This window comes from Panulirus ornatus, chromosome 4, assembly GCF_036320965.1.
Source record: "Panulirus ornatus isolate Po-2019 chromosome 4, ASM3632096v1, whole genome shotgun sequence".
In the NCBI taxonomy this organism is placed as follows: Eukaryota; Metazoa; Arthropoda; class Malacostraca; order Decapoda; family Palinuridae; genus Panulirus; species Panulirus ornatus.
In genome coordinates, this window is record NC_092227.1 from 74772426 (window position 1) to 74799097 (window position 26672).

The following is a 26672-nucleotide window of genomic DNA, read 5'->3' on the forward strand; positions in this document are numbered from 1 at the left end:
CTCTTTCACTCCATCCTCCCAACTCCAGTTCGGTCTTCATATTCATCTTGTCCCTTCCACTTCAGTTTTGGTGCCATCCTTCTTTGTGGTCAGATATACCCTTGTGTGCTTCACAGTCTACCGGATCAGATCTAATGTCCTTTTTGTTATTCATAAATGTACTATGGCGGTATCTTTTGAAGCATAACCTTTTTTTTTGTATGTTTTTGAAGTGTTTTCCTAGTTATGCATCACACTTTGATGTTAAACAGTGCTACACATCGTGAGGAAAGAGGAAGAAAGAAAAAAATATATTTCTATGTGTGCCTGGGTAAAGATGCGCGGGTTTTATGGGGGACGCACTCTCGTAAGCGTAACGTACCGGATAGTTTTGCCTGCGTGTGTTATCACTTCACCTCTCTTGACAACTTTTGTCCTTTTTCTGAATGTTTTTGATTGTCAACATTTTTCATATTTTACTGCCATCGTGCCATTAAAGAAAAAGAAAATATACACATTCAGGGCACATTGAGTAAGCCCGGGTTTTGATGTGTAAGACAAGTGCTCGTTAGGTCTAAGGTTCGGAGACCTTTTTTTTTTTTTTTTTTTTTTTTTTTTTACTAATCCTTATTTTCAGTACTATATGATTTTCTGGTTACTATTTCAGCATGCCAGCAGGTCAACAATGTTTTGAGTTGGGTGGGAAGTTTGATGTTTGAATTTACAATGATCTTGCGATGGCTTTGATTTGTAGGTTTTGCGTGGATGGATGGACCCTTGAGGGAAATCGGCTTCAAGTTACTGATAAGATAATTTATAACACACACGGTGGATGTCCTCCAAGACATCGCCAAATCCAGCATGCTGAGAGAATCAGGGAGTGAGCCATCCATATCTAGAGGCATCGCTGAGGGTTAATGTACGAAGGCAATGTGGGTGAGTGTGTGTGAACTATTTAATTGACTGGCGTAGTAGGGTTTGGCGACATTAACCTAAGTGTGTTGTGACCTTGAATTAAGAAAGTTACCACGTATTGAGTAACAGCGAACACCCTAGATGTGCACAATTTGTGAACTTTGGAAATCTTTTATTTAATGCGAATAATACTTCATTTAGTTTTTGAAAGGAACATGAACGGTGTTTATTGTTTTCTATTTAGCAGAGAATATTTTTGAAATATTTCTTTCGTAAATGCTTATGCCATCTATATATTCCAGGTAATACATCTTCCAGACACTCCCAGATCCAGGTGGACAAAAGCGTATGGCCTAGATGGTATACCTCTTCGTATTCTAAGGTAGTGTGTCTCTGAGCTAGTACGAATCCTTGCTTGCATATATCCCCTTTTCTGAAAAAAAAGGAAAAAAAAAGTCTTCCCCTATCTTTTCGTAGGACGCCTTGATGCAGCCCATCCCCTACAAAGACATCTCTAACCTCTCGAAGTATCGCCCTGTGCTCCCATTTCTCCTATCCCCAAAGTCTTTGAAACTCTCCTAAAGTCTCACTTACTCAAACGCTTCGAATCCAATTCCCATTTGAATCACTAGTATGTACTTCGCAGTGCTAGGTCTACTAGTAATCTATCCTATGTGACCCACCTCTGGTCTTCCCTTCTCAAGGATTTTGGTGAAACTTTCGACGTAGCCCTCAATTTCTCCAAAGCATGACACAGGGTTTGCCGTAAGTCTTAGCATTCTAAACCCCCTTCGGTTTTACTGCTTCTCTCTGTTCTCCAGTGTATTGTTTCCTCTCAGGTTGTTTCACTGCAGTAGTTCCCCAGGGTTTTGACCTATCACCGAATCCCTTTTTTCTCTCAACAAATGATCTCTCTTCTACTTCTAACCCTGTTCACTCTTATATCGATGATTCCACTTTACATGGTTCAACACACTTTTCATCCTCTCCTCCACCTTTTAATCCTCGTTCCCATCATTGTACTGATCATATTTCTTCTGTCATTTCTGACCTGCGCAACGTCTCGGATTGGGTAAGCAGTAGCCATGAAAAAAATTGGCAGTGCTTAAAAACCGCAATTTCTCGCTCTATCTCTTTCTAAGAATCATTTTCCTCTGTTCAGTTTCGAAACACTACTCTTCAACCTTGTGATATATAAACATGGTGAGTATTAACCATAACCTCTACTCTGTCCTGGAAACCCTCTGTAAGTAAGCTCATATAGTCCACTTCCCAAAAGCTGGGAGTGTTGTACAGGCAATATTTTCTGAGCATCACCTTCATACAGGGGCGTATCTAGGGGGGGGGGGGGGGGTGGCACTGAAATTGCGCCCCTGGCTTGATTAAAAATGTACATACAGTGGATGTATATAGAAATATATAAAGTGTAATTATAAACTGTGGAAGAGTTAGGCCAAGGTTAAATTTATATAAACTCTTAAAGACTTAAAGATTATTTGATCAAAATTGTAAAAGCGGTAATGCAACTGATAGTAGCAAAATATTACTATAGTTGAAAAGTAAGCGAGTTTTTTTTGTTATCTCACAAAACCAAACCGTTAAAAATGTCAATCGGGCAGCATATGTCAAAAAACGAACCTGTTTTTGAGTGGCGCCCCCTTACAGTGGTGCCCAGTGCACCTGCCCTACCTGCCATACCCTAGACACGCCACTGTAACTATTGCCTTCAGTTTTTGGTATTTTTCTCAGAAAATAAGATTTCTTTTTAAAAAGTCATTATAAGAAGTATTTTTTTCATGCTGAATATAAATCTGGTGTTAAGATATCGTGTAGTCGTCTTTATGACATTCAATTAAGCTGTTAGATAAAGTCAGTTTTCAAAATATGGATATGAATCGGTAAGTGAGAGGATTATGATATATGTACAATGATTATTTCAAGGATAGAAATGTTTGGATATCTTGTCCTTAAATTTTAAAACGAGTTTTTTTTTTTTTTGAGCTAAAATGTCTTCAATTTTTCGTATTTTTCTCAGAAAAATAGATTTCCTTTAAAGACTCAAAATAAGAAGCATTTTTCCTGCTGAGATAGAATAACGTTTAGTCATCTTTATGACATTCAGTTAAGCTGTTAAATGAAGTCAATTTTAGAATATTTTCTGTTTCTTTGTGTCGTATTTGCTGGGTATGTACTGATAGCATTACGATATATTTTCCATGATTATTTCAAGTATAAAAGTGTTTGAATATCTTATCGTTCAATTTTCAAAGTTTTTTTGAGCTAAAAAATACCCTGAACTATTGCCTTCAATTTCTGGCATTTTTCTTTTCAGGAAAATGGATTTCCTTTAAAAACTCATTATAAGGAGTAATCATCATTCTGAATACAAATCTAATGTTAATCTGAGCAAAATATTACCCCTTGGATTTTTCTTGATTTTTTTTGAAAAAATAGATTTTCCTGAAAATTTCAGCATACATGCTTTTACGTCTGCTGAATAAGAATCTGTGATCAAAACCTTAAAATTCGTGTAATTAGTCAAGTAATTAGCATATTAATATAATAATAAGTATGTAATTAAGCGCTTAATTTTACGAAATACAGTCTTTTGACTCGATATCCTTAATTACCATATAGAATTTGACATATTCCCATATTCTCATTAAAATCTGAATAAGTTGAAAATCTGAGCAAAATATTATTCCAGGCTATAGCCTTGGATTTTTCTTGATATTTTTGAAAACGTAGATTTTTCGGAAAATTACACTATAGATACTTTTACGTCTGCTGAATAAGAATCTGTGGTCAATACCTGAAAATTCGGGTAATTAGTCGAGTAATTAGCATATTGATATAATTTTGATTAATATTATGTATGTAATTAAGCACTTGATTTTACGAAATGCAGTATTTTGACTCGATATCCTTAATCACCATATAGAGTACAACATCTTCGCTTATTTTCATTAAAATCTGAAGAAGTTGAAAGTCTGAGGAAAATATTTATCCTGATTTTTTGGAAAAAATAGATTATCCTGAAAATTTCAGCATAGATGCTTTTACGTCTGCTGAATAAGAATCTGTGGTCAAAACCCTAAAATTCGTGTAATTAGTCGAGTAATTAGCATATTAATATAATTATGATCAATAATAAGTATGTAATTCAGCGCTTAATTTTGCGAAATGCAGTCTTTTGACTCGATATCCTTAATTACCATATAGAATTTGACATATTCCCATAATGTCATTAAAATCTGAAGACGTTGAAAATCTGAGCAAAATATTATCCAAGGCTATAGCCTTGGATTTTTCTTGATTTTTTTGAAAAAATAGATTTTCTTGAAAATTTCAGCATAGATGCTTTTACATTTGCTGAATAAGAATCTGTGGTCAATAGCTTAAAATTCGTGTAATTAGTCGAGTAATTTAGCATATTTATATAATGATCATTAATATTAAGTATGTAATTAAGAGCTTAATTTTACGAAGTGCAGTATTTTGACTCGATATCCTTAATCGCCATATAGAATACGACATACTCCCGGATTTTCATTAAGATCTGAATAAGTTGAAAATCTGAGCAAAATAGTATCCAAGGCTTGGATTTTTCTTGATAATTTTGAAAAAATAGATTTTCCAGAAAATTTCAGCATAGATGTATTTACGTCTGCTGAATAAGAATCTGTGGTCAAAACCTTAAAATTCGTCTAATTAGTCAAGTAATTAGCATATGATTATAATTATTAAGCATGTGATTAAGCGCTTAATTTTGTGAAATGCACTCTTTTGACTCGATATCCTTAATTACCATATAGAATTTGACGTATTCCCATATTCTCATAAAATCTGAATAAGTTGAAAATCTGAGCAAAATATTATCCAAGGCTGTAGCCTTGGATTTTCTTGATTTTTTTGAAAATATAGACTTTCCTGAAAATTTCAGCATACATGCTTTAACGTCTGCTGAATAAGAATCTGTGGTGAAAACCTTAAAATTCGTGTAATTAGTGAAGTAATTAGCATATTGATATAATTATAATTGATATTAAGTATGTAATTAAGCGCTTAATTTTACGAAATGCAGTCTTTTGACTCAATATCCTTAATTACCATATAGAATTTGACATATTCCTATATTCTCATTAAAATCTCAATAAGTTGAAACTCTGAGCAAAATATTATCCAAGGCCTTGGATTTTTCTTGATTTTTTTGAAAATATAGATTTTCCTGAAAATTTCAGCATACATGCTTTTACGTCTGCTGAATAAGAATCTGTGGTCAAAACCTTAAAATTCGTGTAATTAGTCGAGTAATTAGCATATTCATATAATTATAATTAACATTAAGTATGTAATTAAGCGCTTAATTTTACGAAATGCAATCTTTTGACTCGATATTCTTAATTACCATACAGAATTTGACATATTCCCATATTTTCATTAAAATCTGTAGACGTTGGAAATCTGAGCAAAATATTATCTTGATTTTTTTGAAAGTATAGATATTCCTGAAAATTTCAACATACATGCTTTTACGTCCTCTGAATAAGAATCTGTGGTCAAAACCCTAAAATTCGTGTAATTAGTCGAGTAATTAGCATATTAATATAATTATGATCAATAATAAGTATGTAATTCAGCGCTTAATTTTGCGAAATGCAGTCTTTTGACTCGATATCCTTAATTACCATATAGAATTTGACATATTCCCATAATGTCGTTAAAATCTGAAGACGTTGAAAATCTGAGCAAAATATTATCCAAGGCTATAGCCTTGGATTTTTCTTGATTTTTTTGAAAAAATAGATTTTCTTGAAAATTTCAGCATAGATGCTTTTACATTTGCTGAATAAGAATCTGTGGTCAATAGCTTAAAATTCGTGTAATTAGTCGAGTAATTTAGCATATTTATATAATGATCATTAATATTAAGTATGTAATTAAGAGCTTAATTTTACGAAGTGCAGTATTTTGACTCGATATCCTTAATCGCCATATAGAATACGACATACTCCCGGATTTTCATTAAGATCTGAATAAGTTGAAAATCTGAGCAAAATATTGGATTTTTCTTGATAATTTTGAAAACAGATTTTTCTGAAAATTACAGCATAGGTGCTTCTAAGTCTGCTGAATTAGAATCTGTGGTGAAAACCTTAAAATTCGTATAATCAGTCGATTAATTATCATATTGATATAATTATGATTAATATTAAGTATTTAATTAAGCGCTTAATTTTGTGAAATGCAGTCTTTTGACTCGATATCCTTAATTACCGTATAGAATTTGACATATTACCATATTTTCATTAAAATCTGAAGAAGTTGAAAATCTGAGCAAAATATTATCCAAGGCTATAGCCTGGATTTTTCTTGATTTTTTTTGAAAAAATAGATTTTCCTGAAAATTTCAGCATAGATGCTTTTACATCTGCTGAATAAGAATCTGTGGTCAATAGCTTAAAATTCGTGTAATTAGTCGAGTAATTTAGCATATTTATATAATGATCATTAATAATAAGTATGTAATTAAGCGCTTAATTTTACGAAGTGCAGTGTTTTGACTCGATATCCTTAATCGCCATTTAGAATACGACATACTCCGAGATTTTCATTAAGATCTGAATAAGTTGAAAATCTGAGCAAAATATTGGATTTTTCTTGATAATTTTGAAAACATAGATTTTTCTGAAATTTACAGCATAGATGCTTGTACGTCTGCTGAATTAGAATCTGTGGTCAAAACCTTAAAATTCGTATAATCAGTCAAGTAATTGTCATATTGATATAATTATGATTAATATTAAGTATGTAAATAAGCGCTTAATTTTGCGAAATGCAGACTTTTGACTCGATATCCTTAATTACCATATAGAATTTGACATATTCCCATATTGTCATTAAAATCTGAGTAAGTTGAAAATCTGAGCAAAATATTATCCAAGGCTTGGATTTTTCTTGATTTTTTTGAAAATATAGATTTTCCTGAAAATATCAGCATACATGCTTTTACGTCTGCTGAATAAGAATCTGTGGTCAAAACCTTAAAATTCGTGTAATTAGTCGAGTAATTAGCATATTCATATAATTATAATTAACATTAAGTATGTAATTAAGCGCTTAATTTTACGAAATGCAATCTTTTGACTCGATATTCTTAATTACCATACAGAATTTGACATATTCCCATATTTTCATTAAAATCTGTAGACGTTGGAAATCTGAGCAAAATATTATCTTGATTTTTTTGAAAGTATAGATATTCCTGAAAATTTCAACATACATGCTTTTACGTCCTCTGAATAAGAATCTGTGGTCAAAACCCTAAAATTCGTGTAATTAGTCGAGTAATTAGCATATTAATATAATTATGATCAATAATAAGTATGTAATTCAGCGCTTAATTTTGCGAAATGCAGTCTTTTGACTCGATATCCTTAATTACCATATAGAATTTGACATATTCCCATAATGTCGTTAAAATCTGAAGACGTTGAAAATCTGAGCAAAATATTATCCAAGGCTATAGCCTTGGATTTTTCTTGATTTTTTTGAAAAAATAGATTTTCTTGAAAATTTCAGCATAGATGCTTTTACATTTGCTGAATAAGAATCTGTGGTCAATAGCTTAAAATTCGTGTAATTAGTCGAGTAATTTAGCATATTTATATAATGATCATTAATATTAAGTATGTAATTAAGAGCTTAATTTTACGAAGTGCAGTATTTTGACTCGATATCCTTAATCGCCATATAGAATACGACATACTCCCGGATTTTCATTAAGATCTGAATAAGTTGAAAATCTGAGCAAAATATTGGATTTTTCTTGATAATTTTGAAAACAGATTTTTCTGAAAATTACAGCATAGGTGCTTCTAAGTCTGCTGAATTAGAATCTGTGGTGAAAACCTTAAAATTCGTATAATCAGTCGATTAATTATCATATTGATATAATTATGATTAATATTAAGTATTTAATTAAGAAGCGCTTAATTTTGTGAAATGCAGTCTTTTGACTCGATATCCTTAATTACCGTATAGAATTTGACATATTACCATATTTTCATTAAAATCTGAAGAAGTTGAAAATCTGAGCAAAATATTATCCAAGGCTATAGCCTGGATTTTTCTTGATTTTTTTTGAAAAAATAGATTTTCCTGAAAATTTCAGCATAGATGCTTTTACATCTGCTGAATAAGAATCTGTGGTCAATTCCTTAAAATTCGTGTAATTAGTCGAGTAATTTAGCATATTTATATAATGATCATTAATAATAAGTATGTAATTAAGCGCTTAATTTTACGAAGTGCAGTGTTTTGACTCGATATCCTTAATCGCCATTTAGAATACGACATACTCCGAGATTTTCATTAAGATCTGAATAAGTTGAAAATCTGAGCAAAATATTGGATTTTTCTTGATAATTTTGAAAACATAGATTTTTCTGAAATTTACAGCATAGATGCTTGTACGTCTGCTGAATTAGAATCTGTGGTCAAAACCTTAAAATTCGTATAATCAGTCAAGTAATTGTCATATTGATATAATTATGATTAATATTAAGTATGTAAATAAGCGCTTAATTTTGCGAAATGCAGACTTTTGACTCGATATCCTTAATTACCATATAGAATTTGACATATTCCCATATTGTCATTAAAATCTGAGTAAGTTGAAAATCTGAGCAAAATATTATCCAAGGCTTGGATTTTTCTTGATTTTTTTGAAAATATAGATTTTCCTGAAAATATCAGCATACATGCTTTTACGTCTGCTGAATAAGAATCTGTGGTCAAAACCTTAAAATTCGTGTAATTAGTCGAGTAATTAGCATATTCATATAATTATAATTAACATTAAGTATGTAATTAAGCGCTTAATTTTACGAAATGCAATCTTTTGACTCGATATTCTTAATTACCATACAGAATTTGACATATTCCCATATTTTCATTAAAATCTGTAGACGTTGGAAATCTGAGCAAAATATTATCTTGATTTTTTTGAAAGTATAGATATTCCTGAAAATTTCAACATACATGCTTTTACGTCCTCTGAATAAGAATCTGTGGTCAAAACCCTAAAATTCGTGTAATTAGTCGAGTAATTAGCATATTAATATAATTATGATCAATAATAAGTATGTAATTCAGCGCTTAATTTTGCGAAATGCAGTCTTTTGACTCGATATCCTTAATTACCATATAGAATTTGACATATTCCCATAATGTCGTTAAAATCTGAAGACGTTGAAAATCTGAGCAAAATATTATCCAAGGCTATAGCCTTGGATTTTTCTTGATTTTTTTGAAAAAATAGATTTTCTTGAAAATTTCAGCATAGATGCTTTTACATTTGCTGAATAAGAATCTGTGGTCAATAGCTTAAAATTCGTGTAATTAGTCGAGTAATTTAGCATATTTATATAATGATCATTAATATTAAGTATGTAATTAAGAGCTTAATTTTACGAAGTGCAGTATTTTGACTCGATATCCTTAATCGCCATATAGAATACGACATACTCCCGGATTTTCATTAAGATCTGAATAAGTTGAAAATCTGAGCAAAATATTGGATTTTTCTTGATAATTTTGAAAACAGATTTTTCTGAAAATTACAGCATAGGTGCTTCTAAGTCTGCTGAATTAGAATCTGTGGTGAAAACCTTAAAATTCGTATAATCAGTCGATTAATTATCATATTGATATAATTATGATTAATATTAAGTATTTAATTAAGCGCTTAATTTTGTGAAATGCAGTCTTTTGACTCGATATCCTTAATTACCGTATAGAATTTGACATATTACCATATTTTCATTAAAATCTGAAGAAGTTGAAAATCTGAGCAAAATATTATCCAAGGCTATAGCCTGGATTTTTCTTGATTTTTTTTGAAAAAATAGATTTTCCTGAAAATTTCAGCATAGATGCTTTTACATCTGCTGAATAAGAATCTGTGGTCAATTCCTTAAAATTCGTGTAATTAGTCGAGTAATTTAGCATATTTATATAATGATCATTAATAATAAGTATGTAATTAAGCGCTTAATTTTACGAAGTGCAGTGTTTTGACTCGATATCCTTAATCGCCATTTAGAATACGACATACTCCGAGATTTTCATTAAGATCTGAATAAGTTGAAAATCTGAGCAAAATATTGGATTTTTCTTGATAATTTTGAAAACATAGATTTTTCTGAAATTTACAGCATAGATGCTTGTACGTCTGCTGAATTAGAATCTGTGGTCAAAACCTTAAAATTCGTGTAATTAGTCGAGTAATTAGCATATTGATATAATTATAATCAATATTAAGTATGTAATTAAATGGTTAATGTTGCGAAATGCAGACTTTTGACTCGATATCCTTAGTTACCATATAGAATTTGACATATTCCCATATTTTCATTAAAATCTGAAGAAGTTGAAAATCTGAGCAAAATATCCAAGGTTTGGATTTTTCTTGATTTTTTAAAAGTATAGATTTTCCTGAAAATATCAGCATAAATGTTTTTACGTCTGCTGAATAAGAATCTGTGGTCAAAACCTTAAAATTCGTGTAATTAGTCGAGTAGTTAGCATATTAATATAATTATAATCAATATAAAATATGTAAATAAGCGCTTAATTTTGCGAAATGCAGTCTTTTGACTCGATATCCTTAATTACCTTATAGAATTTGACATATTCCCTTATATTCATCAAAATCTGAAGACGTTGAAAATCTGAGCAAAATATTATCCAAGCCTTGGATTTTCTTGATTTTCTTGAAAATATAGATTTTCCTGAAAATTTCAGCATACATGCTTTTACGTCTGCTGAAAAAGAATCTGTGGTCAAAACCTTAAAATTCGCGTAATTAGTCGAGTAATTAGCATATTAATATAATTACAGTTAATATTAATTATGTAATTAAGCACTTTATTTTGTGAAATAAAGTCTTTTGATTCGATATCCTTAATTACCATATAGAATTTGACATATTCCCATATTGTCATTAAAATCTGAATAAGTTGAAAATCTGAACAAAATATTTTCCAAGGCCATAGCCTTGGATTTTTCTTGAATTTTTTGAAAAGATAGATTTTCCTGACAATTTCAGCATAGATGCTTTTACATCTGCTGAATAAGAATCTGTGGTCAAAACCTTAAAACTCGAGTAATTAGTCGAGTATGCAGCAATGGAAGTAAGGGGAGTGGGGGAGGAATGGGATGTATTTAGGGAATCAGTGATGGATTGCGCAAAAGATGCTTGTGGCATGAGAAGAGTGGGAGGTGGGTTGATTAGAAAGGGTAGTGAGTGGTGGGATGAAGAAGTAAGAGTATTAGTGAAAGAGAAGAGAGAGGCATTTGGACGATTTTTGCAGGGAAAAAATGCAATTGAGTGGGAGATGTATAAAAGAGACAGGAGGTCAAGAGAAAGGTGCAAGAGGTGAAAAAAAGGGCAAATGAGAGTTGGGGTTAGAGAGTATCATTAAATTTTAGGGAAAATAAAAAGATGCTCTGGAAGGAGGTAAATAAAGTGCGTAAGACAAGGGAGCAAATGGGAACTTCGGTGAAGGGCGCAAGTAGGGAGGTGATAACAAGTAGTGGTGATGTGAGAAGGAGATGGAGTGAGTATTTTGAAGGTTTGTTGAATGTGTTTGATGATAGAGTGGCAGATATAGGGTGTTTTGGTCGAGGTGGTGTGCAAAGTGAGAGGGTTAGGGAAAATGATTTGGTAAACAGGGAAGAGGTAGTGAAAGCTTTTCGGAAGATGAAAGCCGGCAAGGCGGCAGGTTTGGATGGTATTGCAGTGGAATTTATTAAAAAAGGGGGTGACTGTATTGTTGACTGGTTGGTAAGGTTATTTAATGTATGTATGACTCATGGTGAGGTGCCTGAGGATTGGCAGAATGCGTGCATAGTGCCATTGTACAAAGCCAAAGGGGATAAGAGTGAGTGCTCAAATTACAGAGGTATAAGTTTGTTGAGTATTCCTGGTAAATTATATGGGAGGGTATTGATTGAGAGGGTGAAGGCATGTACAGAGCATCAGATTGGGGAAGAGCGGTGTGGTTTCAGAAGTGGTAGAGGATGTGTGGATCAGGTGTTTGCTTTGAAGAATGTATGTGAGAAATACTTAGAAAAGCAAATGGATTTGTATGTAGCATTTATGGATCTGGAGAAGGCATATGATAGAGTTGATAGAGATGCTCTGTGGAAGGTATTAAGAATATATGGTGTGGGAGGAAAGTTGTTAGAAGCAGTGAAAAGTTTTTATCGAGGATGTAAGGCATGTGTACGTGTAGGAAGAGAGGAAAGTGATTGGTTCTCAGTGAATGTAGGTTTGCGGCAGGGGTGTGTGATGTCTCCATGGTTGTTTAATTTGTTTATGGATGGGGTTGTTAGGGAGGTAAATGCAAGGGTTTTGGAAAGAGGGGCAAGTATGAAGTCTGTTGGGGATGAGAGAGCTTGGGAAGTGAGTCAGTTGTTGTTCGCTGATGATACAGCGCTGGTGGCTGATTCATGTGAGAAACTGCAGAAGCTGGTGACTGAGTTTGGAAAAGTGTGTGGAAGAAGAAAGTTAAGAGTAAATGTGAATAAGAGCAAGGTTATTAGGTACAGTAGGGGTGAGGGTCAAGTCAATTGGGAGGTGAGTTTGAATGGAGAAAAACTGGAGGAAGTGAAGTGTTTTAGATATCTGGGAGTGGATCTGGCAGCGGATGGAACCATGGAAGCGGAAGTGGATCATAGGGTGGGGGAGGGGGCGAAAATCCTGGGGGCCTTGAAGAATGTGTGGAAGTCGAGAACATTATCTCGGAAAGCAAAAATGGGTATGTTTGAAGGAATAGTGGTTCCAACAATGTTGTATGGTTGCGAGGCGTGGGCTATGGATAGAGTTGTGCGCAGGAGGATAGATGTGCTGGAAATGAGATGTTTGAGGACAATGTGTGGTGTGAGGTGGTTTGATCGAGTGAGTAACGTAAGGGTAAGAGAGACGTGTGGAAATAAAAGGAGCGTGGTTGAGAGAGCAGAAGAGGGTGTTTTGAAGTGGTTTGGGCACATGGAGAGGATGAGTGAGGAAAGATTGACCAAGAGGATATATGTGTCGGAGGTGGAGGGAACAAGGAGAAGAGGGAGACCAAATTGGAGGTGGAAAGATGGAGTGAAAAAGATTTTGTGTGATCGGGGCCTGAACATGCAGGAGGGTGAAAGGAGGGCAAGGAATAGAGTGAATTGGAGCGATGTGGTATACCGGGGTTGACGTGCTGTCAGTGGATTGAAGTAGGGCATGTGAAGCGTCTGGGGTAAACCATGGAAAGCTGTGTAGGTATGTATATTTGCGTGTGTGGACGTATGTATATACATGTGTATGGGGGGGGGGGGGTTGGGCCATTTCTTTCGTCTGTTTCCTTGCGCTACCTCGCAAACGCGGGAGACAGCGACAAAGTATAATAAAAAAAAAATGTAATTAAGCGCTTAATGTTGCGAAATGCGAACTTTTGACTCGATATCCTTAATTACCATATAGAATTTGACATATTCCCATATTGTCATTAAAATCTGTAGACGTTGAAAATCTGAGCAAAATAATTTTCTTGATTTTTTTGAAAGTATAGATATTCCTGAAAATTTCAGCATACATGCTTTTACGTCCGCTGAATAAGAATCTGTGGTCAAAACCCTAAAATTCGTGTAATTAGTCGAGTAATTAGCATATTAATATAATTATGATCAATAATAAGTATGTAATTCAGCGCTTAATTTTGCGAAATGCAGTCTTTTGACTCGATATCCTTAATTACCATATAGAATTTGACATATTCCCATAATGTCATTAAAATCTGAAGACGTTGAAAATCTGAGCAAAATATTATCCAAGGCTATAGCCTTGGATTTTTCTTGATTTTTTTGAAAAAATAGATTTTCCTGAAAATTTCAGCATAGATGCTTTTACATTTGCTGAATAAGAATCTGTGGTCAATAGCTTAAAATTCGTGTAATTAGTCGAGTAATTTAGCATATTTATATAATGATCATTAATATTAAGTATGTAATTAAGAGCTTAATTTTACGAAGTGCAGTATTTTGACTCGATATCCTTAATCGCCATATAGAATACGACATACTCCCGGATTTTCATTAAGATCTGAATAAGTTGAAAATCTGAGCAAAATATTGGATTTTTCTTGATAATTTTGAAAACAGATTTTTCTGAAAATTACAGCATAGGTGCTTCTAAGTCTGCTGAATTAGAATCTGTGGTGAAAACCTTAAAATTCGTATAATCAGTCGATTAATTATCATATTGATATAATTATGATTAATATTAAGTATTTAATTAAGCGCTTAATTTTGTGAAATGCAGTCTTTTGACTCGATATCCTTAATTACCGTATAGAATTTGACATATTACCATATTTTCATTAAAATCTGAAGAAGTTGAAAATCTGAGCAAAATATTATCCAAGGCTATAGCCTGGATTTTTCTTGATTTTTTTTGAAAAAATAGATTTTCCTGAAAATTTCAGCATAGATGCTTTTACATCTGCTGAATAAGAATCTGTGGTCAATAGCTTAAAATTCGTGTAATTAGTCGAGTAATTTAGCATATTTATATAATGATCATTAATAATAAGTATGTAATTAAGCGCTTAATTTTACGAAGTGCAGTGTTTTGACTCGATATCCTTAATCGCCATTTAGAATACGACATACTCCGAGATTTTCATTAAGATCTGAATAAGTTGAAAATCTGAGCAAAATATTGGATTTTTCTTGATAATTTTGAAAACATAGATTTTTCTGAAATTTACAGCATAGATGCTTGTACGTCTGCTGAATTAGAATCTGTGGTCAAAACCTTAAAATTCGTATAATCAGTCAAGTAATTGTCATATTGATATAATTATGATTAATATTAAGTATGTAAATAAGCGCTTAATTTTGCGAAATGCAGACTTTTGACTCGATATCCTTAATTACCATATAGAATTTGACATATTCCCATATTGTCATTAAAATCTGAGTAAGTTGAAAATCTGAGCAAAATATTATCCAAGGCTTGGATTTTTCTTGATTTTTTTGAAAATATAGATTTTCCTGAAAATTTCAGCATACATGCTTTTACGTCTGCTGAATAAGAATCTGTGGTCAAAACCTTAAAATTCGTGTAATTAGTCGAGTAATTAGCATATTCATATAATTATAATTAACATTAAGTATGTAATTAAGCGCTTAATTTTACGAAATGCAATCTTTTGACTCGATATCCTTAATGACCATATAGAATTTGACATATTCCCATATTGTCATTAAAATCTGAAGACGTTGAAAATCTGAGCAAAATATTATCCTTGATTTTTCTTGATTTTTTGAAAGTATAGATTTTCCTGAAAATTTCAGCATACATGCTTTTACGTCTGCTGAATAAGAATCTGTGGTCAAAACCTTAAAATTCGTGTAATTAGTCGAGTAATTAGCATATTAATATAATTATAATTAATATTAAGTATGTAATTAAGCGCTTAATTTTGCGAAATGCAGTCTTTTGACTCGATATCCTTAATTACCATATAGAATTTGACATATTCCATATTGTCATTAAAATCTGAAGAAGTTGAAAATCTGAGCAAAATATTATCCAAGGCTATAGCCTTGGATTTTTCTTGATTTTTTTGAAAAAATAGATTTTCCTGAAAATTTCAGCATAGATGCTTTTACATCTGCTGAATAAGAATCTGTGGTCAATACCTTAAAATTCGTGTAATTAGTCGAGTAATTAGCATATTTATATAATGATAATTAATATTAAGTATGTAATTAAGCGCTTAATTTTACGAAATGCAGTATTTTGACTCGATATCCTTAATCGCCATATAGAATACGACATACTCCCGATATTTTCATTAAGATCTGAATAAGTTGAAAATCTGAGCAAAATATTGGATTTTTTCTTGATATTTTTAAAAACATAGATTTTTCTGAAATTTACAGCATAGGTGCTTCTACGTCTGCTGAATTAGAATCTGTTGTCAAAACCTTAAAATTCGTATAATCAGTCGAGTAATTATCATATTGATATAATTATAATCAATATTAAGTATGTAAATAAGCGCTTAATTTTGCGAAATGCAGTCTTTTGACTCGATATCCTTAATTACCATATAGAATTTGACATATTCCATATTGTCATTAAAATCTGAAGAAGTTGAAAATCTGAGCAAAATATTATCCAAGGCTTGGATTTTTCTTGATTTTTTTGAAAATATAGATTTTCCTGAAAATATCAGCATACATGCTTTTACGTCTGCTGAATAAGAATCTGTGGTCAAAACCTTAAAATTCGTGTAATTAGTCGAGTAATTAGCATATTCATATAATTATAATTAACATTAAGTATGTAATTAAGCGCTTAATTTTACGAAATGCAATCTTTTGACTCGATATTCTTAATTACCATACAGAATTTGACATATTCCCATATTTTCATTAAAATCTGTAGACGTTGGAAATCTGAGCAAAATATTATCTTGATTTTTTTGAAAGTATAGATATTCCTGAAAATTTCAACATACATGCTTTTACGTCCTCTGAATAAGAATCTGTGGTCAAAACCCTAAAATTCGTGTAATTAGTCGAGTAATTAGCATATTAATATAATTATGATCAATAATAAGTATGTAATTCAGCGCTTAATTTTGCGAAATGCAGTCTTTTGACTCGATATCCTTAATTACCATATAGAATTTGACATATTCCCATAATGTCGTTAAAATCTGAAGACGTTGAAAATCTGAGCAAAATATTATCCAAGGCTATAGCCTGGATTTTTCTTGATTTTTTTGAAAAAATAGATTTTCCTGAAAATTTCAGCATAGATGCTTTTACATTTGCTGAATAAGAATCTGTGGTCAATAGCTTAAAATTCGTGTAATTAGTCGAGTAATTTAGCATATTTATATAATGATCATTAATATTAAGTATGTAATTAAGCGCTTAGTTTTATGAAGTGCAGTATTTTGACTCGATATCCTTGATCGCCATATAGAATACGACATACTTCCGGATTTTCATTAAGATCTGAATAAGTTGAAAATCTGAGCAAAATATTGGATTTTTCTTGATAATTTTGAAAACAGATTTTTCTGAAAATTACAGCATAGGTGCTTCTAAGTCTGCTGAATTAGAATCTGTGGTGAAAACCTTAAAATTCGTATAATCAGTCGATTAATTATCATATTGATATAATTATGATTAATATTAAGTATGTAATTAAGCGCTTGATTTTGTGAAATGCAGTCTTTTGACTCGATATCCTTAATTACCGTATATAATCTAACATATTCCCATATTGTGATTAAAATCTGAAGAAATTGAAAATCTGAGCAAAATATTATCCCAGGCTATAATATAGCCTTGGGTCTTTCTTGATTTTTTTTTAAAAAATAGATTTTCCTGAAAATTTCAGCATAGATGCTTCTACATCTGCTGAATAAGAATCTGTGGTCAAAACCTTAAAATTCGTGTAATTAGTGAAGTAATTAGCATATTGATATAATTATAATTGATATGTAATTAAGCGCTTAATTTTGCGAAATGCAGTCTTTTGAGTCGATATCCTTAATTACCATATAGAATTTGACATATTCCTATATTCTCATTAAAATCTGAATAAGTTGAAAATCTGAGGTAAATATTATCCAAGGCTATATATAGCCTTGGATTTTTCTTGATTTTTTTGAAAATATAGATTTTCCTGAAAATTTCAGCATACATGCTTTTACGTCTGCTGAATAAGAATCTGTGGTCAAAACCTTAAAATTAATGTAATTAGTCGAGTAATTAGCATATCAACATAATTATAATTAATATTAAGTATGTAAGCGCTTAATGTTACGAAATGCAGTCTTTTGACTCGATATCCTTAATTACCATATAGAATTTGACATATTTCCATATTGTCATTAAAATCTGAACAAGTTGAAAATCTGAGCAAAATATTATCCAAGGCTATTTAGGTGAAGATTTGTAGAGGTTTTCAGAAAAGAAGGGATAATGTTGGGATGAAGAGTGGTGAGAGTAAGTGAGCTTGGGAAGGAGACTTGTGTGAGGAAGTACCAGGAGAGACTGAGTACAGAATGGAAAAAGGTGAGAGGAAAGGAGGTAAGGGGAGTGGGGGAGGAATGGGATTTATTTAGGGAAGCAGTGATGGCTTGCGCAAAAGATTCTTGTGGCATGAGAAGCATGAGAGGTCGGCAGATTAGAAAGGGTAGTGAGTGGTGGGATGAAGAAGTAAGATTATTAGTAAAAGAGAAGAGAGAGGCATTTGGACGATTTTTACAGGGAAATAATGCAAGTGAGTGGGAGATGTATAAGAGAAAGAGGCAGGAGGTCAAGAGAAAAGTGCTAGAGGTGAAAAACAGGGCAAATGAGAGTTGGGGTGAGAGAGTATCATTAAATTTTAGGGAGAATAAAAAGATGTTTTGGAAGGAGGCAAATAAAGTGCGTAAGACAAGGGAACAAATGGGAACTTCAGTGAAGGGGGCTAACGGGGAGGTGATAACAAGTAGTGGTGATGTGAGAAGGAGATGGAGTGAGTATTTTGAAGGTTTGTTGAATGTGTTAGATGATAGAGTGGCAGATATAGGGTGTTTTGGTCGAAGTGGTGTGCAAAGCGAGAGGGCTAGGGAGAATGATTTTGTAAACAGAGAAGAGGTAGTGAAAGCTTTGCGGAAGATGAAAGCTGGCAAACAGCGGGGTTGGATGGTATTGCTGTGGAATTTATCAAAAAAGGGGGTGACTGTATTGTTGACTGGTTGGTAAGGTTATTCAATGTATGCATGACTCATGGTGAGGTGCCTGAGGATTGGCGGAATGCCTGCATAGTGCCATTGTACAAAGGCAAATGGGACAAGGATGATTGCTCAAATTACAGAGGTATAAGTTTGTTGAGTATTCCTGGTAAATTATATGGGAGGGTATTGATTAAGAGGGTGAAGGCATGTACAGAGCATCAGATTGGGGGAGAACAGTGTGGTTTCATAAGTGGTTGAGGATGTGTGGATCAGGTGTTTGCTTTGAAGAATGTATGTGAGAAATACTTAGAAAAGCAAATGGATTTGTATGTAGCATTTATGGATCTGAAGAAGGCATATGATAGAGTTGATAGAGATGCTCTGTGGAAGGTATTAAGAATATATGGTGTGGGAGGCAAGTTGTTAGAAGCAGTGAAAAGTTTTTATCGAGGATATAAGGCATGTGTACGTGTAGGAAGAGAGGAAAGTGATTGGTTCTCAGTGAATGTAGGTTTGCGGCAGGGGTGTGTGATGTCTCCATGGTTGTTTAATTTGTTTATGGATGGGGTTGTTAGGGAGGTGAATGCAAGAGTTTTGGAAAGAGGGGCAAGTATGCAGTCTGTTGTGGATCAGAGAGCGTGGGAAGTGAGTCAGTTGTTGTTCGCTGATGATACAGCGCTGGTGGCTGTTTCATGTGAGAAACTGCAGAAGCTGGTGACTGAGTTTGGTAAAGTGTGTGGAAGAAGAAAGTTGAGAGTAAATATGAATAAGAGCAAGGTTATTAGGTACAATAGGGTTGAGGGCTAAGTCAATTGGGAGGTAAGTTTGAATGGAGAGAAACTGGAGGAAGTTTACTGAAGTGTTTTAGATATCTGGGAGTGGATTTGGCAGCAGATGGAACCATGGAAGCGGAAGTGAATCATAGGGTGGGGGAGGGGGCGAAAATTCTGGGAGCGTTGAAGAATGTGTGGAAGTCGAGAACATTATCTCGGAAAGCAAAAATGGGTATGTTTGAAGGAATAGTGGCTCCAACAATGTTGTATGGTTGCGAGGCGTGGGCTAATGGATAGAGTTGTGCGCAGGAGGGTGGATGTGCTGGAAATGAGATGTTTGAGGACAATATGTGGTGTGAGGTGGTTTGATCGAGTAAGTAATAATAGGGTAAGAGAGATGTGTGGTAATAAAAAGAGTGTGGTTGAGAGAGCAGAAGAGGGTGTTTTGAAATGGTTCGGTCACATGGAGAGAATGAGTGAGGAAAGATTGACCAAGAGGATATATGTGTCAGAGGTGGAGGGAACGAGAAGTGGGAGACCAAATTGGAGGTGGAAAGATGGAGTGAAAAAGATTTTGAGTGATTGGGGCCTGAACATGCAGGACGGTGAAAGGCGTGCAAGGAATAGGGTGTATTGGAACGATGTGGTATACCGCGGCCGACGTGCTGTCAATGGATTGAACCAGGGCATGTGAAGCGTCTGGGGTAAACCATGGAAAGTTGTGTGGGGCCTGGATGTGGAAAGGGAGCTGTGGTTTCGGTGCATTATTACATGACAGCTAGAGACTGAGTGTGAACGAGTGGGGCCTTTGTTGTCTTTTCCTAGCGCTACCTAGCACACATGAGGGGGGAGGGGGATGTTATTCCATGTGTGGCGAGGTGGCGATGGGAATGAATAAAGGCAGACAGTGTGAATTGTGTGCATGTGTATATATGTATGTGTCTGTATATATATATATATGTATATATATATATATATATATATATATATATATATATATATATATATATATATATATATATATATATATGTGTGTGTGTGTGTGTGTGTGTGTGTGTGTGTGTGTGTACATTGAGATGTATGGGTATGTATATTTGCGTGTGTATTATTAACTTAGGTTTTTGGCATTTTTCTCAGAAAAATGGATTTCCTTTAAAAACTCACTATAAGGAGTATTTCTTATGCTGAATACAAATATGGTGTTAAAATATCGTTTAGTCGTTTTTGGGACATTCTTGGAAGCTGTTAGATGAAGTTGAATTAAAATTTTCTATTCCTTTGCATCGTATTTACCATGTATGTATCGGTGACTGAAAGTATTATTGTATATTTTTCATGATTATATCAAGTACAAGTATAGAAGTGTTTGAATATCTTATCTTTCAATTTTGAAACAAAAAGTTTTTGGCGCCAAAAGATACCCTGATCTATTACCTTCAATTTTTGGTATTTTTTCAAAAAAATAAATTTTCATTAAAAACTCATTATAAGAAGTATTTTTCATTATGAAGACAAATCTGGCGTTAAAATAACGTTTAGTCCTCGTAATGACACTCAATTAATCTGTTAAATGAAGTCAATTTTGAAATATTTTTGTTCCTTTGCATCGTATTTACTGAGTATGTATCGGTAACTGAGAGCATTAAGATATATTTTTCCTGATTATTTCAAGTATAGAATTGTTTGAATATCGAATCTTTTAATTTTGAAACAAAAAGATTTTTGAGCTAAAAAATACCCTGAAGTATTTCACCTTCAATTTTTGGCATTTTTCTCAAAAAAAAAATGGATTTCCTTTAAAAACTCATTATAAGGAGTATTTCTCATGCTGAATAAGAATGTGGCATTAAAATATCGTTTAGTCGTTTTTGTGACATTTATGTAAGCTGTGAGATGAAGTTAATTTAAAAACAAATTGTGCTCCTTTGCATCGTATTTAATGAGTATGTATCGGTAGCAGAGCATTAAGATATATTTTTCATGATTATTTCAAGTATAGAAGTGTTTGAGCATCGTATATTTTTATTTTGAAACGAAAAGTGTTTTGGGCTAAAAAAAAAAAATTACCTTACGTATATAAGACACAATGCGTTCTTACGGACAATTCTTTTTTTAAGGTTTTAATAATTTTCATGGCATATTCTTTATAGCCCTTACTCCCCAAATCTTGATTATATCCTGGATATTCACCGAGGGGAGTCTTGCCCCATAATCCTGCCTTGGAGATCCATCTTCTTAACCACCCTCTTGTTTAGGAGGTAAATGCTCTCCGGCAGTTTAGATAGACACTACTCCTTTTTCTTTGCCTAAACATGGAGAAATTAACGACTCGTTACACATGACCTTTCCCTGAAACCTACTCGGATCACTTCTCCCCCCCCCCCCATAGAGAATCGACGATTTGCTCTCTGAATATAATAACCTTTCCAGTAACTAACATCTGTCAGGAAGGCCCGGCCTGTCATTCAAAGCCTCTTGTCAAAGGTCTCTTAAGGTTGAGCAAAGCCCCACTTTGAATGGCTGTTTGCCCCACTTTGAATGGCTGTTAACAGGCAGGGCGGAGAGGACTGTGGCACAGCCACATGTTAAGCTTCCCAACAGACCTAACAACCCATGGGTGATTAGACCTTTTCCTCTGATTTTGTTCACGAGTCCAAAATTATGCAGGGTGACAAGGGGTGCCAAACATTGTAGAGGTCTATTTAGGCAAGATGCAGCAGAGGTGACATGATGAGTTTGATAATAATGAACCCTGGAAAGAAAATACAGACGGTCATACCGAGGAAACTGTTTTCAAGAGGACGAGAAAAGGGGGGGTGGGGAGTCATCAGGTTAACCTGTAATTACCATATTGGGAAAACAATTTACAAGATATGTTAACAGTAGTTATAAAGTAAATGGAAATTAATAAAATTGGACCTCCAAGAGTGTAAAGGTCTGTTGTACAAAGATAGGGATGGGAAATACATATTATGTACGCCCGTGTATATTTTCATGTTTAGATCGCTTTTGTTATTTTCCCTTAACACTTTCATTGTACGATATACTCTTTTTGCATGAATCATATATCAAGAATTTTAGTGAACATATTATGTTAAGAAAATTATTGTTTAAAGTCTTATATTAATTGTTGATAAATATAATAGTTTTTGACATTCAATGTAGCGAACGGTACAGTGGCGAGTGTGGGAGGCCTGCCAACTTAGCGTCAATATTTCGCAGGTAAACAACGAGTTGTTTCTGCCATTTATTACTTCTCCCGTTCTTGTTGTGCTGTTTCTTTAAGCCTTATTTGCCCCACATAACTCTGTTAGCCTGTCTTTGTTTTGTTATTTCATTGTTGTATGGGAAAAGGGTCATGGAGGGGTTGTGGATGGTGTAGTCGGTGGGGACGTGTCCATATCAGCTGGTTGGCCAGACAGCGCATGGTTGGCCTCTATAGGCCAGGCAAACTTGGCCCTCCTGAGACCTGGCTGGTTGACTGGCTGGCTCTCATTAGGTGTAGAAGGTTGACTGGCAGGCCCTTCCCAAGCCGAAGTTGGATGGCTGGTGAATCCTCCATCGACCTGGTTGGTTGACATTCCACTGGCCTAACTGGCTGGATAGCTAGCTATCAAACCTGGCTATCTTGCCGACTAACCCTTTTCCAGCCTGACTGTCTGGCCCTCCTAGGCAGGGTGTCCCTTTTCAGACTTTTTAGGCTGTGTGGCCCTTTACATTCCTGTCAGGCTGGCTGGACAGCCCTCCATAATCCTGGGAAGTGGGCTGGCACTTCTCAGGCTTGACAGGTCGGCTGGCCTGGCATCATCAGGTTAAGTAGGCTGGCTAGCCAGCCAGCCTAAGGCCTGTTGACCGTCCCCGTACATATTAGTATCCTTAAACAATTAAATCGTCCAAAATCATACAAAATCCATTGAAGTAGTAGAGGATTAAAGTAGGATAGGTATAACATACAATGAAAACTGTAGGACACCCAGTTGGCTAGTGAAATTTATGCTTATATTAGCAGTTTACTGCTTTTCTCATTGAATCATATGATTCTGTTTTCTTGATCTTCCTTCTGATAATGTGACATCTTGTTTCCTTCAGTGTAGCAATAGTGTTACACAGTATTTTACTTTCCACCGTGAAATCATCTGACATGTGATTCGTTAGTCCTTTGAGATTCCTACAGTATTACAGGTGTAGTTCTCTGATCCTATAAAAATCTTTTTAGAATTTATTGATTAGGGTGATGCCCTACTTCCACCGAAATCCAGAAATGAATTCTTTACCTCCTCATGAAATTAATCCAAATCCACCAAAATGAAAAAAGATTCAGTAATGTACTACATCTCCCTCAGTATTACAGGTGTATTTATCTTATCCTGCTGCAGTCCTCTTGGATTTCATTTTTTAAGGCAACATTGTACTTTCCTCTGGAATCTGCAAATAGTCTCTTAGTTTCCTAAACAAAATCAGGGTATATCCATTGTAATCCAAGAGGATTTATTAGTTAACTCTGTCTCATACACTATTAGAAGTGTTTTTCACAGATGTTATTGCAGTCCCTTTGGATTTATTGTGGACTTTGTTAGGTTGGGAGACATGATTTCTTCAGTTTTTTGGATTATAGTGGATTATTTTTCTGAAATAAACATACAAAAATAACATTAAACTGCCTATATGAACATGAATTTTTGTAATCAATGATCTTCGACAGTATTCATATGGTCCCTAATTCTTATGGACATGTTTTCCCAGTCATCTGTTCTTCACTTAATATTTACCGACACTTTGGCTCCTACTGACCAACACTTCAGCCCCGAACTTGCTACTGTTGTATCAAGCTTAAATACCCTTGATATTTACTTTGTATTATTATGCCTATGAATTAATTTGTCATTATTACTGATCCTGGCTCACTTGGATTGAGGCCAAGCCTTACTGATAATGTACTATACATGATAATCAGTATTTGCTTTTTTAAAGGTTTATTCAACTACGTCATATAAAAGAATGTACAGATAAAATCTGTCTGTGAAATAACTGACACATAAACCCAGCAGTCACAAGTTACTGTCATTAAATGATGAGACAACAGTAGATGGCTTGTCCAATGAATTATTCCGCTTCAGTTGTTAATACATAATTAAGAAGAGATCATCTTGGTTACTGTTGATTTTGACCTGAACTTGTTATATATGTTATTATGTTGATTGATCATAAGGCAGAGTGATAGCTTTTTATATGATTTATTTAACTCCAGCACATACAAAAATGAAGCTGTGCATATTGAATTATCTCTGCCCACTGTCATTGTGATGATGTTGAGTGTTTTGTAGCTGCTACGCAGCCTGTGGTAGTTCTGAGAGCGCAGTTTTATGTGATTTGCATTTTTGTCTTAATTGCTTTTGAGAGGGTGGAAGACTCGGCAGGTGAGGCATAGTTTAAAGTGGGGCATATGAAATGTTTCGAGGATGTTGATGATTCTTTTTCTTTTTCGTGTTCAAATCCAAGGCCAATTAGTTTTTTAAGGGCTGTCTGTCTATCTATATCTCTAATGCCTGTTCCATTTGGAATTCCCTCAAAGGGGTGGCCACGGCAACAGAGTTTCCATAACTAAAGAACTCCAATGTTGCTTCTTAGCCTTTATGCCTCACCCTTAACAGGCCACTGGCAGAGGGCAAGTCCAGTGCAGTGTTTGCAGAGGCTCTTACCAAATGTTCCTAATGGCCATTCTGTCTAATGCTCCTACCTACTACTTCTACCTAATGTTTTTGTGTGTTGCTTCTGTTTTGATGTTATTGATGTTAGGGAGTGATTGTCATTTGTGCAACTTATGTGATTCCTAGAATGGTTGGTGTTTTGCTCCCTAGGAGTGATGGATTCATGTCTGTTTGGAGTTAAAAAGACCTGTGGAGATGCAGACATTCTGCTCTGGGTGAGACACACGCACATACACATACACATACATATACATATGAAGAAGTATGATTGTTAGTGAAAGAGAAGACAGGCATTTGGATGATTTTTGCAGGGAAGTAGTGCGAATGGCTGGGAGATGTAGTAAAGAAAGTGTTCAAATTACAGAGGTATAAGTTTGTTGAGTATTCCTGGGAAATAATATGGGAAGGTATTGATTGAGAGGGTAAAGGCATGTACAGAGCATCAGATTGGGGAAGAGAAGTGTGGTTTCAGAAGCAGTAGAGGATGTGTGGATCAGGTGTTTGCTCTGAAGAATGTATTTGAGAAATACTTAGAAAAACAGATAGATTTGTATGTAGCATTTATGGATCTGGAGAAGGCATATGATAGGGTTGATAGACATGCTTTGTGGAAGGTATTAAGAGTATATGATGTGGGAGGTAAGTTGCTAGAAGCAGTGGAAAGTTTTTACTAAGGATGTAAGGCATGTGTATGAGTAAGAAAAGAGGAAAGTGATTGGTTCCCATTGAATGTCGGTTTGCGGCAGGGGTGCGTGATGTCTCCATGGTTGTTTGATTTGTTTGTGGATGGGGTTGTTAGGGAGGTGAATGCAAGAGTTTTGGAAAGAGGGGCAAGTATGCAGTGTGTTGTGGATGAGAGGGCTTGGGAAGTGACTCAGTTGTTGTTTGCTGATGATACAGCACTGGTGGCTGATTCGGGTGAGAAACTGCAGAAGCTGGTGACTGAGTTTGTTAAAGTGTGTGAAAGAAGTAAGTTGAGAGTAAATGTGAATAAGAATAAGGTTATTAGGTTCAGTAGGGTTGAGGGACAAGTTAATTAGGAGGTAAGTTTGAATGGAGAAAAACTGGAGGAAGCAAAGTGTTTTAGATATCTGGAAGTGGATTTAGCAGCGGATGGAATCATGTAAACGGAAGTGAGTCACAGGGTGGGGGAGGGGGTAAGGTTCTGGGAGCGTTGAAGAATGTGTGGAAGGTGAGGATGTTATTTCAGAGAGCAAAAATGGGTATGTTTGAAGGAATAGTGTTTCCTACAATGTTATATGGTTGCGAGGCATGGGTTATAGATGGGTTGTACAGAGGAGGGTGGATGTGTTAGAAATGAAATGTTTGAGGACAGTATGTGGTGTGAGGTGGTTTGATGAAGTAAGTAATGAAAGGGTAAGAGAGATGTGTGGTAATAAAGAGTGTGGTTGAGAGAGCATAAGAGGGTGTGTTGAAATGGTTTGGTCACATGGAGAGAATGAGTGAGGAAATATTGAGAAAGAGGATATGTGTGTCTGAGGTGGTGG

At 34.4% G+C, this 26672-nt stretch overlaps 1 protein-coding gene across 3 annotated transcripts in view; it reads left to right on the forward strand.

The window, feature by feature from the left end:
• Positions 1-1220: 1220 nt before the first annotated feature.
• The window catches only part of Lztr1 (Leucine zipper like transcription regulator 1), a 75732-nt gene continuing 50280 nt past the window's right edge, over positions 1221-26672 (forward strand). Inside the window, exon 1 of one of the 3 annotated variants that reach the window (XM_071697012.1) lies at positions 1221-1276. The gene's annotated coding sequence lies outside the window, so the exon portion shown is untranslated. Of the gene's footprint in view, positions 1277-22619; positions 22679-22892; positions 23026-26672 lie in introns of those variants that run through there. The other 2 variants (XM_071696998.1, XM_071697006.1) reach the window with 2 other exon arrangements.